Source organism: Phascolarctos cinereus, unplaced genomic scaffold (genome assembly GCF_003287225.1).
Source record: "Phascolarctos cinereus isolate Bilbo 61053 unplaced genomic scaffold, phaCin_HiC Scaffold_3;HRSCAF=262, whole genome shotgun sequence".
NCBI classification, from domain to species: Eukaryota; Metazoa; Chordata; class Mammalia; order Diprotodontia; family Phascolarctidae; genus Phascolarctos; species Phascolarctos cinereus.
Window position 1 is genome coordinate 118,668,667 of NW_027555736.1, and position 15,445 is coordinate 118,684,111.

Genomic DNA, 15,445 nt, shown 5'->3' on the forward strand with positions numbered 1-15,445 from the left:
AGGATTTGGGGAAAGATAACATGTTCTGTTCCGGTTATGTTGAGTTTAAGACGTCTGGACATACAGTCCTCCATGGTAACATCCCCCCAGTTGTCAGAGTGTATTGTGACTACAGTGTTCTCCAGCTCTACTGAACTAGCAATCCTGCCACAGAAATAAGATTCATTCCAGAAGGCTTCTTCCTAAGGCACTGATGCTATTCCTCGGGATGCCTGCATGCTTTTCTAGGTGTTCAGGGCCTTAAATGCCAATCACTTTACTGTTTGTCATTCTTTTGTTATTTCTTAAATGACTTGAGTACAAGGACCACATTTAATACTTCTTTTAAACTTCCTGTAGTACCTACATGATGCATAGTCAGCATCTATATAGTGCTTTACAAAACACATGGCATATATTATTTGATCCTCACAACAACTCTGTAAAGTAGGTGCTATTACTATCCCCATTTTACAGATGAGGTGATGGAGACAGAGTTTAAGTGACTTGCCCAGGATCACACAGTAAGTGTCTGAAGGATGTGTATTGAGATCTTTCTGATTCTAGGGCCAGTACTCTATCCATTATACCTTGTAGCTACCCCCACACAAACATATACACAGAGACACACACATATGTGTAGACACACATATACATATATGTACATTGCATACATATATACTATGTATTTATGTGTGTATATCTATCTATTTATCTATCTATAGGCAGCTAGGTAGTAGAATGGATAGAGCGATAGACCCTAGAATCAAAAAGATCTCCATTCAATTTCTTCCTCAGACTCATATTAACTATGTCATTTTGGACAAAATGTATATATGTATATGTGTGTATATACATACCTACATACATACATGCACACAGGATCATATGGTTGGATATATGTACATGTATGTATATAAGTTTATACATATGCATTAATACATGTATGTACATATGTACTCAAGTACCCCTTCCGAAGTTAAATGCATTGTCATTTTTTACCTTTGTACAACCTAGCACATAACACAGTGCCTTGCATATAGTAAAAACTTAATAAATGTTTGCTGAACTGTTGAATTGAGTAGTAGGAACCCAATAGGAAACTACAGAATGAAGGACAATGTGAAGTTTTTAAACTCAAATGTTTAAATGGGAATGTGTGTGTGTGTGTGTGTGTGTGTGTGTGTGTGTGTGTGTGTGTGATGTATATAGTACAAGGGCCCCAGCATGGTACCATCATCCCTATAATCTGTGTTGTTCTTATTTACTATGCTAATTTGTCCTTCCCACTGGGCAAAGAAAAAACTCTCTGAAGAGACATTTCATTGGTTCATCCCACAGCTGTCTCCTACGGTTCTCAAATGCATGTGGACTCCCCCACTCCTGTGACCCATGAATCCCTTCTACTCTTTCTCAACCACAACACTGTTTATAAAGACCTCAGGAAGTAGCTGGAGAGGGGAGTTATGGGAGGAGAGTAAGCAAATTAGTGTGGCTGTAGCTTTCTCCATCCTTAAAGTAGACAGTCTGCTGATTGAATGAGTTGGAAAAATTCCAGAGAGTAATGAACTCGAGCCCCACTAAGGACAGGCCCTTCCTCCTAACTTCACATATCACTCTTTCATACCCCTCCCCCCACAACTCTCACCACCAGGAAGACTCAGAGGCAACAATATGCAAACTTTCACAAATAGACCCTCTCATTTACACATATACAGAAAAAAAAGAGGAAGAGAGAAAATAATAGAGGTTTAAAAATGTGTGTGTTAATGAGTAAGGGGTGGGGGAATAGAGTAAAAGGGAAAAAAAGACTATAAGATCCATCAGAGCGAATATAGAATGAGGGAGAGGATGAAGAGAAAGAAGAGGAAAAGATTAATGGCCAAAGGTGGAGATGGGAAAACAAAGAAGAGATTATGGAGAGAAAGTAAAATTAGCATAAATCAAAGGAAAAAGAGAAAGGCAAAGAAAGGAGGGGGACACAGAAGCACAGGGGCGAGGAGAATATCTATAAAGGTCACATTTATGGCAGGAGGCATCTTAGTAATAAATATTCATTAAACAGCCAAAGGGTAAATGGCACTTCTCCAGTTAATGTGCACTATTGGAGGGGGGAGGGGCGTTCAAAGGCTGATTGTAGCAGTGGTTACTCCCATTGTGAACAAATACCTCCCTAGGACCACAATTCCTATGCTCAGTCTGAACTCCAGTCTAACCTGCTCCTACAATTCTCCGATGGGAGTAGTTTCCTTTTTAGATCCCGGTTCCCAGAGACACTAAGGTGGGGGGCTGGAGATCCTGAAAGAAAAGCCACTTCACTTTCTTCCTGCCTAACCATCCCAGCAGGCCTAATGGAGCTTAAACCCAGCCCTCTCCACCCCTTCCTTCTACCCCCAAGGAAAGGGCCCAGGCTCCTCCCCACTCTTTGGGCACTGGGCTGGCATCTTGCCTAGCTGGGCCTCACAGACACGAACTGGCATGAAGCCAATTCTTTCGGCTCCCCAGGCCTGGCACCCTGCCACCTGCACCACCCCTTGCACCACCCCACCCCCTCTCCCCTAATATATGCCAGTGTGCAGCTGTGGCCCTACACCACCTTCCAAGAGTAGCTTACTTTGCCCTTGTGTCTCTTCCCTAGGGGCTAGGGCTGGAACTGAGCTATAGCATCAGGATAATTCTGCAAGGAAGAAAGCCCAGCTGACACACCCACCTACTGTGTGCTTTTGAATCAACCAATGGTGGGCAGGCCTAAGATACTGCCAGCTTCCTCAGGGCAGTGAGTGCCCTTTTGGCCAAGGGTATCCATTTAGTGCCTCAGAACTAATATTACCTAAAAATCAATCCACTAGGCTGCTTTTTAAAAACATGAGTCTAGAGGTACCTATGGTCTCATCTGAGTCCCCATAATTATATCTCTACTTTCTCTTGATTCCTTAACCTCTCTCCTTCTCCCTCTCTGACCTCCAACCTTTTGTCCTTCTAAAGTTATTCCCAGTCTTAGAATTTCTTAACTAGATTTGGAGTCAAAGGAGCTGGGTTCAAATTCTGACTCTGCCACTTAAAAATCTTTTTAAAAAAAATTTTTAAGTGACTTTGGGTAAGTCACTTTCTATCTCTGAGCTTCAGTTTCCTCATCTATAAAATAAGGGGTTTGGATGACACGATTTCCAAGGTCCCTTTCAGGTCTAAATCTGTGATCCTCTGATAACAAATTTATTTACAACTAGGTTGACTGACTCTACTCTAGCAATCCCCACTCAATATCCTTAGGCTTAATTCTTCCTTGTTTTGCCCTCAGGTTTAAACTTCTCCACCGCTCAGGTCTCCTCCCCCAGTCTTAGTCTCAGGGGTTTCTTCCCCATTTTTTGGTGCTTCGGCCTAAGTTCTTTCAGAGGAAAAGAACCGGCCGGTCCAGCTTGCTGCAATGAGTATGAACTGCCTGAGGTGCTGAGGAAGCCACCAAGTCACCCCCGCTGTGGGCCAAGACCTGTTCAGACCTGAGCTGGCCGCTCCCTGGGAGGGGAGCCCCCACCCCCTACCCTGAAGGGTTATGGTGCAACCTTCAAAGTGCGACCTGTCCCTGCGCCAACAAGAGGCAGCCACCCCAAAAGGGGTTGTGTGCCTGCCTGCCTGCCTGCCTGCCTGCCTGCTGAGGGGATGGAGAAGGGGAGGAAACAATTAGCCTGGATGGTGCCTGGCGCCTGCTGCCCCACAGGGGCACCTGGGGTGCTCCACTGATGCTATGACCTCCTGCTGAACCAGAGCCACCTCACCGCAGTGCCGGGAGGGAGCTGTGCTAGTCTGAGAGAACAAGGCAGAGGGGTAGATGGGGAGGGTTGTCGAGGTGTCCTTTGGGAGTCACCTGAATCCTCCAGTGTGAGTTCCCACTATTTGTTTCTCAGGCCTTAGTGGGGCTGGGATCTTTCTCTGTCTGGAAGCCCAGTTTCTTCCCCCTCAGGCCCTACTCCTGACCACAGACACCTGGTCATTGCATCATCAAAGGGGAAAGGATCCACTGGGCCACAGCCTGCCCACAGCTGGGAGAGCCAGCCAGTCCCTTTCCTGATTCCCCAGCTCCCTCCCATTGTTGCTTTGTCTCTTCCTACATCCCCCCAGGCCAGCACAGTCACACTCAGAAAGGGGGTGGGGTTCTCTGACCCCTGAATTTTCATAGTCACCTTAGTTCACCCAGGTTGTGGTTTCAGTTATCCCAAGAAGAGACCTGTTCCTGGCCCTGCCTTCCCTAGGATGGCCTTGGAGCAGGCCAGGGCACTGGAAATGGGGAAGGCTACCATTTATCTCCTCTATTTCTGAAGGCTAGGCAGCAGCCCTGGACTCTCCACAGTGACCCCTAACCCCAGAGCAGGAATGTTCCGCTCACAACTCAGCATGGTGGCCTACCCATTTGCTGCCATCAAAATGGTGACTACAATAGCAGGGGGAAAAATTTCTCCCAGTATAGAGATGACCTAACCAAAACACTGAGTCTGGGAATTATCTGGCCAGCAATGCCATACAAGGGCTACCTCAGACTCCATTATACTGCCTGGAAATGCCACTCTACCCAGCTTTCATACTGGGGACTGAATAACTATCAAGAGTGAGTTCTGAATGCTACTAAGGTTGCATGTGTGCCCTAGATCTGTACTAAGATAAAAAGAAGCGAGAGATGGGGAGACAGATTCACTGGGTAGAAGGCTTGTCATCTGCAGCCAAAAGGTTTCTTGAAGGCATTCAACATTCACACCCATCTTTCCAAACTCTTTTCATCCCAGCTTCTGCAGGAACCCAGGTAAGCTACTCAGGAGTGGGGGATGGGGAGGAGAGAAGGGAGGCAGTAGACACACCAGAGAATCTTACCTTTCTTCCTACAGAGAAGAATTTCTGTAACTACCTCCTTGGCCTCTCCACTACCTGCAGAGACCAGACAAAATGCTGTCAGTAGAGTGAGGACTGAACCTTTTCCTAACAAGGCAACCCATACCATTGCCACAAAATACTGATATGTAAAAAGGATATTAAGACACATTGCTCTTTACGCTTCAGGAAATTTCTTCCCCCAATCATCCAAATTATGCTAAGAGGCATATGTACAATCAGGATTATATCCCAAATTGTATCACTGTACCTCTGCTTGTGGTACAGGAGAATGTTGGTTATGTAGACAGGAGTTCCTCAGTTGTTTTTCCATTTTGTCTGACTCTTTGTGATCCCTTTTGGGGTTTTCTTGGTAAAGATACTGGAGTGGTTTGCCATTTCTTCTCCAGATCATTTTACGGATGAGGAACTGTGGCAAACAGGGTTAAGTGACTTGTCCAGGGTCACATGGCTAGTGTCTGAGGCTGGATTTGAACTGAGGAAGATGAGTTTTTCTGCCTCCAGGTCTGGCGATCTATCCACTGTACTACTTAGTTGCCCCTTGGTAGATAGGAGAGCTGGGTTCAAATCCTGGTTCTATCACTCTCTGTGTGACCTCAGACAAATCACTTAATCTCTCTTTCCTCATCTATAAAATGAGGGGATTGGTTTCCATGATCTCTAAGATCTCTTCCAGCTATAAAATTTATGATTTGATGATCTATGAACCTTGAAGTCTCTCCACAATAAAACATGTTCCACTAAGATCTCTGGGGATCTGTGATCCTCTGTCCATTTCTGTTTTTTGCTCTAACCTCTCAGAGACCTGGATGTGTCATAATATCGCCTCTTCTTTCCAGTGGATTTCCAAGAAAAGAGCCTTCGTGGATTAACCTTCGTCAGATTTAATAACTAGGATAGGATTGGGTAAGGAGGTTGAAATTCAAAGACTTTTTTCCTATAGAGCTGCATCAGCACATGTTCCCATGATTCAAAAACAAAACAAGATAAAATATAATTAAACTTTTAGCAGGCTGGAATAATGCTGCTTTATGCCCATTTCCAGAGCTATTTTGGTTTCTGAGTCACTTTAGAATGGCCCATACAATTCATTCTCTCCTCATCCTGCCCCCTAACCTTCCAAAAGAAATTCTATTACTACTACTACTCCAGCTGCTGCTGCTGCTGCTACTATCACCACCAGCCCCAGCAATCCTACCATTACCAGCAATAACTAACTACTTACATTGACATGGGGTTTTAAGATTTACAAAAGTACTTTCCACAACAACATAGAAACTCTATACCATACTGACAATGTGGGTATTGAAATCCAACTTCTTGGCTTCCGGGCAACTGAGGAATTTTCCTGGCCTATACAAATGCAGCCTCAGTGCCTTTGGAAACTCCAGGCATTTTTGAGAAGTGCCAAATGATTGGCTGCTCTGGGGATTTGTTAAGAGCACTGTTGTTCAGCACTGCACTCAAGCAAGAGTCCTTGGGCATGGTACCAACACACTAGGGAGAGTGAGGAATGCCCCCCTCTTTTTTCAGCCATTCCCCCAGGGTGTCACCTTGGAGTCTACAGATGAGGGCTCACGGCAGGGTATTCTGGTATCCTTATCTCTCCCTAAGGGGATATCCTGTCATCAACCGCTTAAACACCAGATGATCAACAGTACAAGCAAGAAATGTAAAAGAATTCCTAGAGCTCCCCATAATTAGAAAAAGAATGCTGCTCCATTATGCTAATACAGTCCTTTATACTTGTCAAAGGACTTTCACTTATTGTCCCACAAGGTTCTCACAATGGCCCAGTAAAGTAGTGGGGTGGATGAGGAAACTGAGGCTCAGAGGTAAAGGGATTTGTCCAAGGGGAAACAGGTGTCTGAATCTCTACATCATTCTACTACACTAGGTTAGCCCCCAAAGTCTCTGAGTCTTTTGTTTCCTCATCTATAAAGCGAGGGGGTTGGACCAGATGACCTCTGTGGTCCTTATAAGTTTGAAATCTATGTTCCTGGAATCCGGCACTATTCCTAGATCTATCCCCACCTTCTGTACACATGTCCAGGCCCAAAGTTCATTCTTCCACCCCAGATCAAAGAAGGCAGGAACTAGCTGAATCTTCACCATTACTGCCATTTTTGGAGATGGGCACGAGTAAAAAGTATACATGCACACCCTACGTGCCTCCAGCCCCAAGCCCGCCTCAGCAGCTGGATCTAGCCAGCCCCTAGAAAGCTGCTCTCCACCAAGGGGAGCTCCTTCCCTGGCTTGACCAGCCCCTCTCCCCTGGTACAAAGCTCTGTTCTAATGGATTAGGAGCTTGGCCCCCCGTTGCCATGGGAACGTGGGACCAGCCTCAGGCACTGCCTTAGCAACTGGGTCACACAGAGTACCCAGCCTGCCTAAGCTCACATTCTGCTGGGGAGTGCCCCCCTGGTGGTCTCCACTTCAGAGAGGCCCCAGGGAAAGGAGCTGTGGGCTAGCAGCCTCGTTAAATCAGCCCGTTCTCTGGAATCGAAATCAGAGCTGGGAGCAGCTGGCAGCCCAGGGCTGGAGGCGAGGGGCTAAGGGGGTAGAAGAAAAGAGGGAATAGCCCTGGGAGACTGGATGTGTTTCCTAAGTGCCGGAGTCCCCGGGAAAGCCCTTGAGCCACCCATTTGGAAAGAATGACTTTTTCTCGGTCCTCGCATACAAGCCCTTTCCCCGGAAAGGCCAGGACTACTCCTGACCTGCACCCCTCCCCCCATTCCCAGGAAGGCAGTACCTGGACAAGGAGGAAGCAGCTTCCAACGGTGGGGTCCTTCTTCCCCTGGCCTGGAGACTAGCTTCGGCTAGGAAGCCCCCTCTCTCTGCCCCTCCCCCTACACCAGCCCTTTGCTGGGGGGGAGCCCGGGGCCCTTTTCCTTGGATAGTATACAAGAATTTGGCTTCCCCACAGCATTCACCAGGACTTGTCTCTGGGGCTCCTTCCGTGCTTCCTGGCCCTTCAGAGGAGTTTGGCAGAGCAGTTCCACCCACTAGTCCTCTGGGTCCCAGGAAATGCAGGGCTCCAAGCCAAGACTCCACCCCTCACTCTGTTTACGGGATGTCTAAGGTAGCTCCTAGCTTCTGTACTCTCCCAGATTACTACCTCGTCAACGTTCCAGTTTTCAGCAGTTATTAATCCCGTACCTTTCCTGATAGGAAAAAAAAGTGTCTTTCAGGCACCCCAGGATGATGGCCTTCTAGGAGCTGACCGAGAAATGGGGGTTAGGGCAAAGGCAAAGACATGAGGCAAGCTGATGGTGTTTTGAATCTCAGCCTAGGTCTGGCTCAGCAGTATTCCAGGAGGACTTTCTGTGGCCCTCAGTTTGTGCTTTTCATTACGCTGTAGCCTGGCCTGTGGTTTTCTTCCATTTGGAGGCAAAAAGTCAAGAGTCTGGCCAAAAGGGTTAGCTTCAGTTTTCCCTTATGCTCGGCCTGCCCTCCCCACTCTCAACTTCTCTTCCCCTACAGGGACATGAGAATAAAGGTAAATCAGGTGAGGTTGGTGAAGGCTATGGTCCTCCTTAGAAGGACAATCCAAAGTACATACTAACGAGTTTGGTAACAATGGAAAAGAGCACTAGACGTGTAGTTGGAGGCCTGGAGCCAGGAAGATCTGAGTTCAAACCTGGCCTACTCTGTGACCCTGGGCAAGTCACTTAACCCCTATATTTGCCTTAATCCACTGGAGAAGGAAATGGCAAACCACTCCAGTATCTTTACCAAGAAAACCTCATAAACAGTAGTAGAGTGCTATAGCCCCAAGGGGTCACAAAGATTCAGATAAAACTGAACAACAACAGACTTACCCTTTGAGGTAGGACATGGAGAGGCACCCAGGTAGAATGGAATTAGCTCCGGACCTGGCATCAGGAAGACTTCAGGTTAAAATCCAAAGTCTAACACTTTCTACATGTGTTTAACCTTTGTAAACCCCAGTTTCCTCATCTATAAAATGAAGATAAAGAAATACCTGAAGTAGTTATCTCCCAGGGCTGTTGTAAGGCTCAAATGAAATCATGGAAAGGACTTTGTAAACTTTAAAGTGCTATATAAATTTCTTTTTAAAAATTTTTTTAAAAAAATCAAAAAGGCATTTCAAAAAATTTATTTTATTTTTAATCTGTGGAATAAAACAAGCATTTCCATAACATAGTATAATAGAAAAGATGATTGCACTTCAAACTACAAATCTGCTATGTACAACTTGCTAATCCTCTTAAATATATAATGAAGTTATGTCAATTTCTATTTTCTTTTCCTTTTGGTATGTGATGGGGGCGGGGCCCAAGCCAAGATCTTCGCCCTTCGCCCCAAAGGGAATCTGACTCACAGGCCCCAGACCCTCATCTCCCTTGAAAGCCTTAGCCTTACCTTTCAATCTTATTCAGATCTGGCTCCCTTTTGTCTGTAGGCCCCAGAAAGGCCTTCCTTATCGACTCCCCTTATCTCCTTTTGAAAGTCCTGGCCCCACCTTGGTTTTGTGCAGATGCCTTTCAAGCTTCTGCCTTCCTGTTCCCTCCATTAGCTATTCCCATCGTCTATGCAATGTCTCAGACCTCCCCAACTAGAATTGTTACCTAGACCCTTTTCCCAACCCCTTTCTCTGACCACCCAAAGTTACTTTAGTATTTAAGATCCACCTTGGCCCTCATTCAGATGCTGAGAATCTCATGCTCAAAAGGCTGAGAACCTCTCATGCCCGCTCGTCTTTACGGGCCTCATCTGGTCAATGTGATTTATCACTAATAAACTTTCCTCTGGCTGAAGAAGATTTGAGTTGAATTCATTCAGCAGGGCCTGGTACCGCAATCTTGGGGTCCTAGCACCCCAAAACCCCTAGACCTCTTCAGTATGGACCTGTGATTTCAATGGTGTAGAAAACTTCTACTGAGCAAATTACAAATGCAGGCTGGTAACTCTTTGGCAGTTTTTGGTTATAGAAAGCTGACTGAGGGTAAGGGGTTTATCTGCCCAAGGTTCACAGAGCCAGTGTGTATCAGAGGCTTGACTTGAACCCAGGTCTTTCTAATTGAGATTAGCCAGCCTGCTGGGCACACAACACTCCTTCATACTTTGTAAAAATGTCAGTTAATATTAAGTTGCTTTCTTCCTCTAAGGCCCCTTCTTGCTCTTGATCCTAATGATTTTTAATCCTATCTGTTAGTGATGATTTGCCCAATAACCTTGGATAAGACACTCGGGTTCAGCGTATCCTTGTTCCCTTATCTTCTGACTAAGGTAATAACACGCAGGGCAGTTCCGGTAACAACCAGTTTGATATGTCAGTGGCCTGAGCTGGCCAGTCAATGGGACTGGCTGGAATTACAGCTGTTATTTTGGAGGCTAGGATTTCCAGTCCTTTTCATTTCTAAAAGCCAAGCTCAGATATTTTGTGCTTTTCTCCCTGAGTGGCACAGAGATTGAAGTGCCTGGAGACTCTGACTCTCTGGACTGCCGTTCACTGATAATCTCTATTGTTCTTAATTTCTACCTTGCAGGACCATTCCTCACATTTGCCAAGGGTTTTAAGATCATGTGACCATTGATCACCCCCCCCCCCAACAATTCTGCCAAGGAGGCCATGCCCATTTTATAGTTAAAGGCACAGTTAAAACCATTTTCTCAATATCATTAGGGCTGACTGTGGCAGAGTCCATTTTAGATCATTAATCTAGTCGCTGGAAGGGGCCTTAGAGGTCATTTAGTTCAACCCTCTTGTTTTATAGCTGAAGCCCAGACTTCTGTGTGTGACCACACAGATAGGAGCATAGGCAGGATTTGAACCCATAACATAGGATCACAGATCTAGAAGTGCACTTGGAGACCATCTAGTCCAGCCTCCTAATTTTACAAATGAGGAAACCAAGGCCCCAGGAAATTAAGTGACTTACCCAAGTTTGCACAGGAAGTAAGTCTCAGAGATAGGATTTAAACTCAGGTCCTCAGTTTTGGAGTCAGAAAGAGCTGAGTTCAGGTTCCACCAGTGACATATACCATCTATGTGGCCCTGAGCAGAGCAAGTGCCCATCTGCATTGGCAGAAGGAGGAAAGAGCTTTTTCATCAGGAGCTCCCTAGACCAACAAAGGCACACCTAGGTGGCGCTATGGATAGAGTCCTGAGCCTGGAATAAAGAAAAGGTGAGTTCAAATTCTGCCTCAGACACTTCCTAGCTGTGGGACCCTGGGCAAGTCATTTAACCCTGTTTCCCTCAGTTTCCTCATCTGCAAAATGATCTGGAGAAGCCATGGCAAACCAGTCCAGTATCTTTGCCAAGAAAACCCAAATGGGGTTACAGAGAGTCAGACACGACTGAAAGGACTGACCTACAACAACTGCTCCTGCCCTGGAGAATAACGTGCTTTCCCTAGGTTTAAATTAGTTTGCTCAAATGTAAAATGGGTAATGGGAGAGAGGAATGGGACTAAATGGTTTCTAAAATCCCTCTCAATTATAAATGCTATAATCTTTCCTTACTTTCCTTCCACAGTTTCCAGAACACTTGGGAGTGTCAAAAATGAGAATCCTCAACCTCAGTATATATACTACAATATACATCATTCCTTCTCACACTGCAGATTCATGGTCCTTAGACAGGGCTAGCTCAAGGGAGAATCTTGAAGAAGGAAAAGTTTGACTCATACTTTTCTCTGTCTCTCTTCCTTGCTTCTTTTAACACACACACACACACAAATATATCTTTAGACATCTGGTGCTATTAACGGGCAATATGGTGTAGTAATAGCTGCTAACAATTATATTTCACTTTAAGGTTTTAGAAAGTGCTTTATACACATTATCTCATATACTCCTCATTACAACCCGGTGAAGTAGGTACTAAAGGTATTAGGGGTGTCTAGGTGGTACAGTGGATAAAGCACTGGATCTGGAATGAGGAAGACCTGAGTTCAAATTCAGCCTCAAGACACTAGCTGTGTGACTCTGGGCAAGTCACTTAACCTCAATTTCTTCATCTGTAAAATAGGGATGATAATAAATAGCACCTACCTTCCAAGGTTGCTGTGAGGATGAAATGAGGTAATATTTGTAAAGCACTTGGCACCCAGTAGGCTCCATAGAAATGCTAGCTGCTATTATTGTCATCTTCCATTTTACAGATTAGGAAACCAAAGTTCTGGGAGTTTTGATTTTTTGCCTTTGGGCCGTAGAGTAAAGGAGGGTGAATCTAGGTTTTTCCTGACTCCAGGTTTAGTGTTCATGCCATTATCCCAACCTGGCTGGACTTGGAGGTAAGGCTTAGGTGAGGTGGGACAGATTCTGACCCATATTGGCTGTGTGATCTTGGGCAAATCACTTTAAGCTTTCAGTTCTGTTAAATGGAGATAAATAACAGTAGCAGCATGAAGAACCTGCAAGGGTTATCTGAGGAGTATATATGCCAACGTGTGTAGAGCATAATATAAACAGTTACGAGGTAGGATGCTGCCTGGTTTTTCCTGTGATAAGAAAGGGATCTGATAAAGGAATTAACACAAAGGTATCAGCTCTAAAAGAAGTACTAAATCTCACTCCACTATCCTAATCAGAATGAAAACAAACAGGATTAAAAGTGCCTGGCTCCTTGAAAATTGGCCACGTTGGTGTAGGCTTTTTTAAAACTATTATTATTTGTTGAAGAGGCACAAGGTGTCCAGTATTTAACACGTGGACATTTTGCTGGAGGAGCTGAATCACATTAGTCTTCACATTTTCACCATAAACAAAACCAGAAGAAGAAAGAAAGAAAGACGTTGCCGCTAACTGGGAGAATAGATTACAAGTGCTCCCTAGAGAGACAAAGAAAGGAGTCAACAGAGTTGATTTTATCATATGCTCACAGGCAAACAAGAAATATTATTTCCTGGGATATTTACGTGTCCACTAAAAGACCACCACAAAACCCTTTGCATCTTATACGTCAACATCAGTTGCAAAAAATGAGAAATTTGACACCGAACTGGATAAGACCTTTAAAATTAAATCAACATAATTGCTGATATTCATTGACTTCAATATAAAGGCAGGAAGAGGGAGGATGATGAGAAATTGATGAGAAAGCATGGTTGAGGAAGCATGAACACTTTCTTTGAGAAAAGAAGTGAAAGGTGTTTGACATGGTGAGCACCAAATAACATCACTAAAAGGAAATAGATTATATTTTAACAGACAGGAAAAGACTTGTCATTGATGTAGGATTTATCCCTGAATCAGCCATCTCTGTACAGTCAGACCACCAACTTGTCAAGGCAAAGATCAGAATTAGTAAAATGCAAGAAGAAAGAATAATGATGAGAAAAAGATACAGCGTACAATTGAAACAACTCAATCCTGAACTCTTTAAACAAGTTATTAGCAATGAGAACAACAGAAACAAAAATGGGCACCAATTATAATAATTTTATACAGAATTTTAACGTGCAAATCTATCACTGCAACAGGAAAATCAAAAGAAGCCAGAAAATGTCTTAGTCAGCAAACATTTGACTTGATTGCCAAATGGAGTGAGACAATGGCCAAAGGCAATACAGGTTTTCAGTATGAACTCATTTATTAAATCTTATAAAGAAGAGTGATGGACACTTATGGGCAGTATCATCTCATGACAGTAGAGGGTAAAATCATTTTAAAGAAGGCTTTGCAAGACATCCAACCAACCAAAGTCATCTCGAGGGCATGAAAGACAAAAATGGAAGAATAACCATTAGAAGAGAAATAGAAAAGATTCAGGAAGGTTGCTACAACACACTATTCTCACCATCAAGGAGAGTAGAACAACCACATTTGGGTCCTAACTTCACGGTCTTGGATGTGCTTATAGGGGAGGTAAAAATGAGAGAGATTTCTCTTTAAGGTCCTCTCAAGGAGAATAGATAGAAAAAACAGCTAAATTGGGCCAAGTGTTTATAGAGGAGATCCATGCTAGAAGAGACAGAATTGTAAAGATGTACTGAAGGATCCATACACAAGGTATCTAAAGGAGGGGAAGTTATTAATGGTGTGTAAACAAATCTTGGACCTTATTAATACTCCCCCCCCAAAAAAAAAGTGACTAAGAAAACTACCACCAACCTACCTATCTACTTTCCCATTTATACAAAATATAATAATTATCTATACATGAATTGAGGGCATCCTTGATTAAGGAATTAGGAGAGAACAAGCGGGCAACTAGGTAGTGCAGTAGATTGAACACAGGACCTGGAGTCAGGAGGACCTGAGTTCAAATCTGATCTCAGACTCTTACTAGCTGTGTGATCTTGGGCAAGTCACTTAACCGTGTTTGCCTCAGTTCCTCATCTGTAAAGTGAGCTGGAGAGGAAATGGAAAACCACTGGAGTATCTTTGCCAAGAAAACCCCAAATGGGGTCACGAAGAGTCAGACACGAATGAACAATGGAGAACAAGCAGATTTTTATTTCGACAATGGACTACATCCTTACCATTTCACAACTGACTGAAAGATGCAGAGAATATAAATTCTACTGTGCCCATTGTTTATTGACTATTAAATTTTTTTTTCACTTAGGAGATCAAAAAGCCCACATTAAAGACCCTTTTCCCTTCTCGTTCGGCACCACCAACATGGCATTCAAGCGCTATGTGGAAATTGGCCAGGTGGCCTACATTTCCGTTGGGCTACATGCTGGCAAGCTGGTAGCTATCGTGGATGTTATTGATCAGAACAGGGCTTTGGTTGATGGCCCATGCAGTGGTGTGAGGAGGCAGGCCATGCCATTTAAATGTATGCAGCTTACAGACTTCATGCTGAAGTTCCCACACAGTGCTTGTCAGAAGTACCTCCGGGCTGTTTCAGAGAAAGAAAAGATCAATGCAAAATGGAAAGCCACAAGATGGGCCAAGAAGATTGAAGCTAGAGAAAGGAAAGCTAAGATGACAGATCTTGACCGTTACAAAGTCATGAAGGCTAAGAAAATGAGAAACTGAATTATCAAGCATGAAATAAAGAAGCTCCAGAAGGGGTCCATCCAGAAGGAGTCTCCTAAGAAAGGGGCTGCCCAGAAGGCACTGGCTGCAAAGGTCTCTGCCAAGAAGATCCCCTCAAAGAAGGCTCAGGGCCAGAAGGCCGCCCCCAGCCAGAAGGGTCTGAAAGGTCAGAAAGCCTCTGGCCAGAAGGCCCCAGCCAAGAAGGGACCCAGCCAAGAAGGGACCCGCCCAGAAGGGACTTGCTCAGAAAACAGCTGCTCCAAAAGCCAAAAAGTAAGAAGCCAGAAACAAAATAAAGATTTTGCTACAAAAAAATAAAAATAAAGACACTTTTCCAACAAGGTGTCTCCCATCCATATATAAAAATCATTCAAGATTCCCTTAATGATACACAAAAGAAATGCTCTTATTCACTGACCTTCTGATCATAGAAATCAGGTTAGGCATAAAACAGGCTGATGTATGCCGGTCAAAGGCATTCATTGCTTTTGCCATTGCGATAGAGGAGATTCAGCGCAGTGTCCAAACTGAAGAGGAATTCTCTGTAAACGGTGAGCTCCTTCAGAAGTTCCTGTTTGCAGATGACATTGTGTTGACTACAGCAAGTGGCAGAACATTATAGAGCCTCCT

General features: G+C 44.3%; 1 protein-coding gene and 1 pseudogene across 2 annotated transcripts in view; one reads left to right on the forward strand and one right to left on the reverse strand.

Annotated features, from left to right (window-relative positions):
• Positions 1–7,853, reverse strand: part of SEMA4B (semaphorin 4B) — a 37,886-nt gene extending 30,033 nt beyond the window's left edge. For both annotated transcript variants that reach the window (XM_020965282.2, XM_020965272.2), the window contains exons 1-2: positions 7,610–7,853; positions 4,840–4,893 (exon numbers count right to left, since the gene is read on the reverse strand). The gene's annotated coding sequence lies outside the window, so the exon portion shown is untranslated. The remainder of the gene's footprint in view (positions 1–4,839; positions 4,894–7,609) is intronic.
• A 6,579-nt stretch (positions 7,854–14,432) lies between these two features.
• On the forward strand, positions 14,433–15,092 carry LOC110192026 (large ribosomal subunit protein eL14 pseudogene; annotated as a pseudogene).
• The last annotated feature ends 353 nt before the right edge of the window (positions 15,093–15,445 follow it).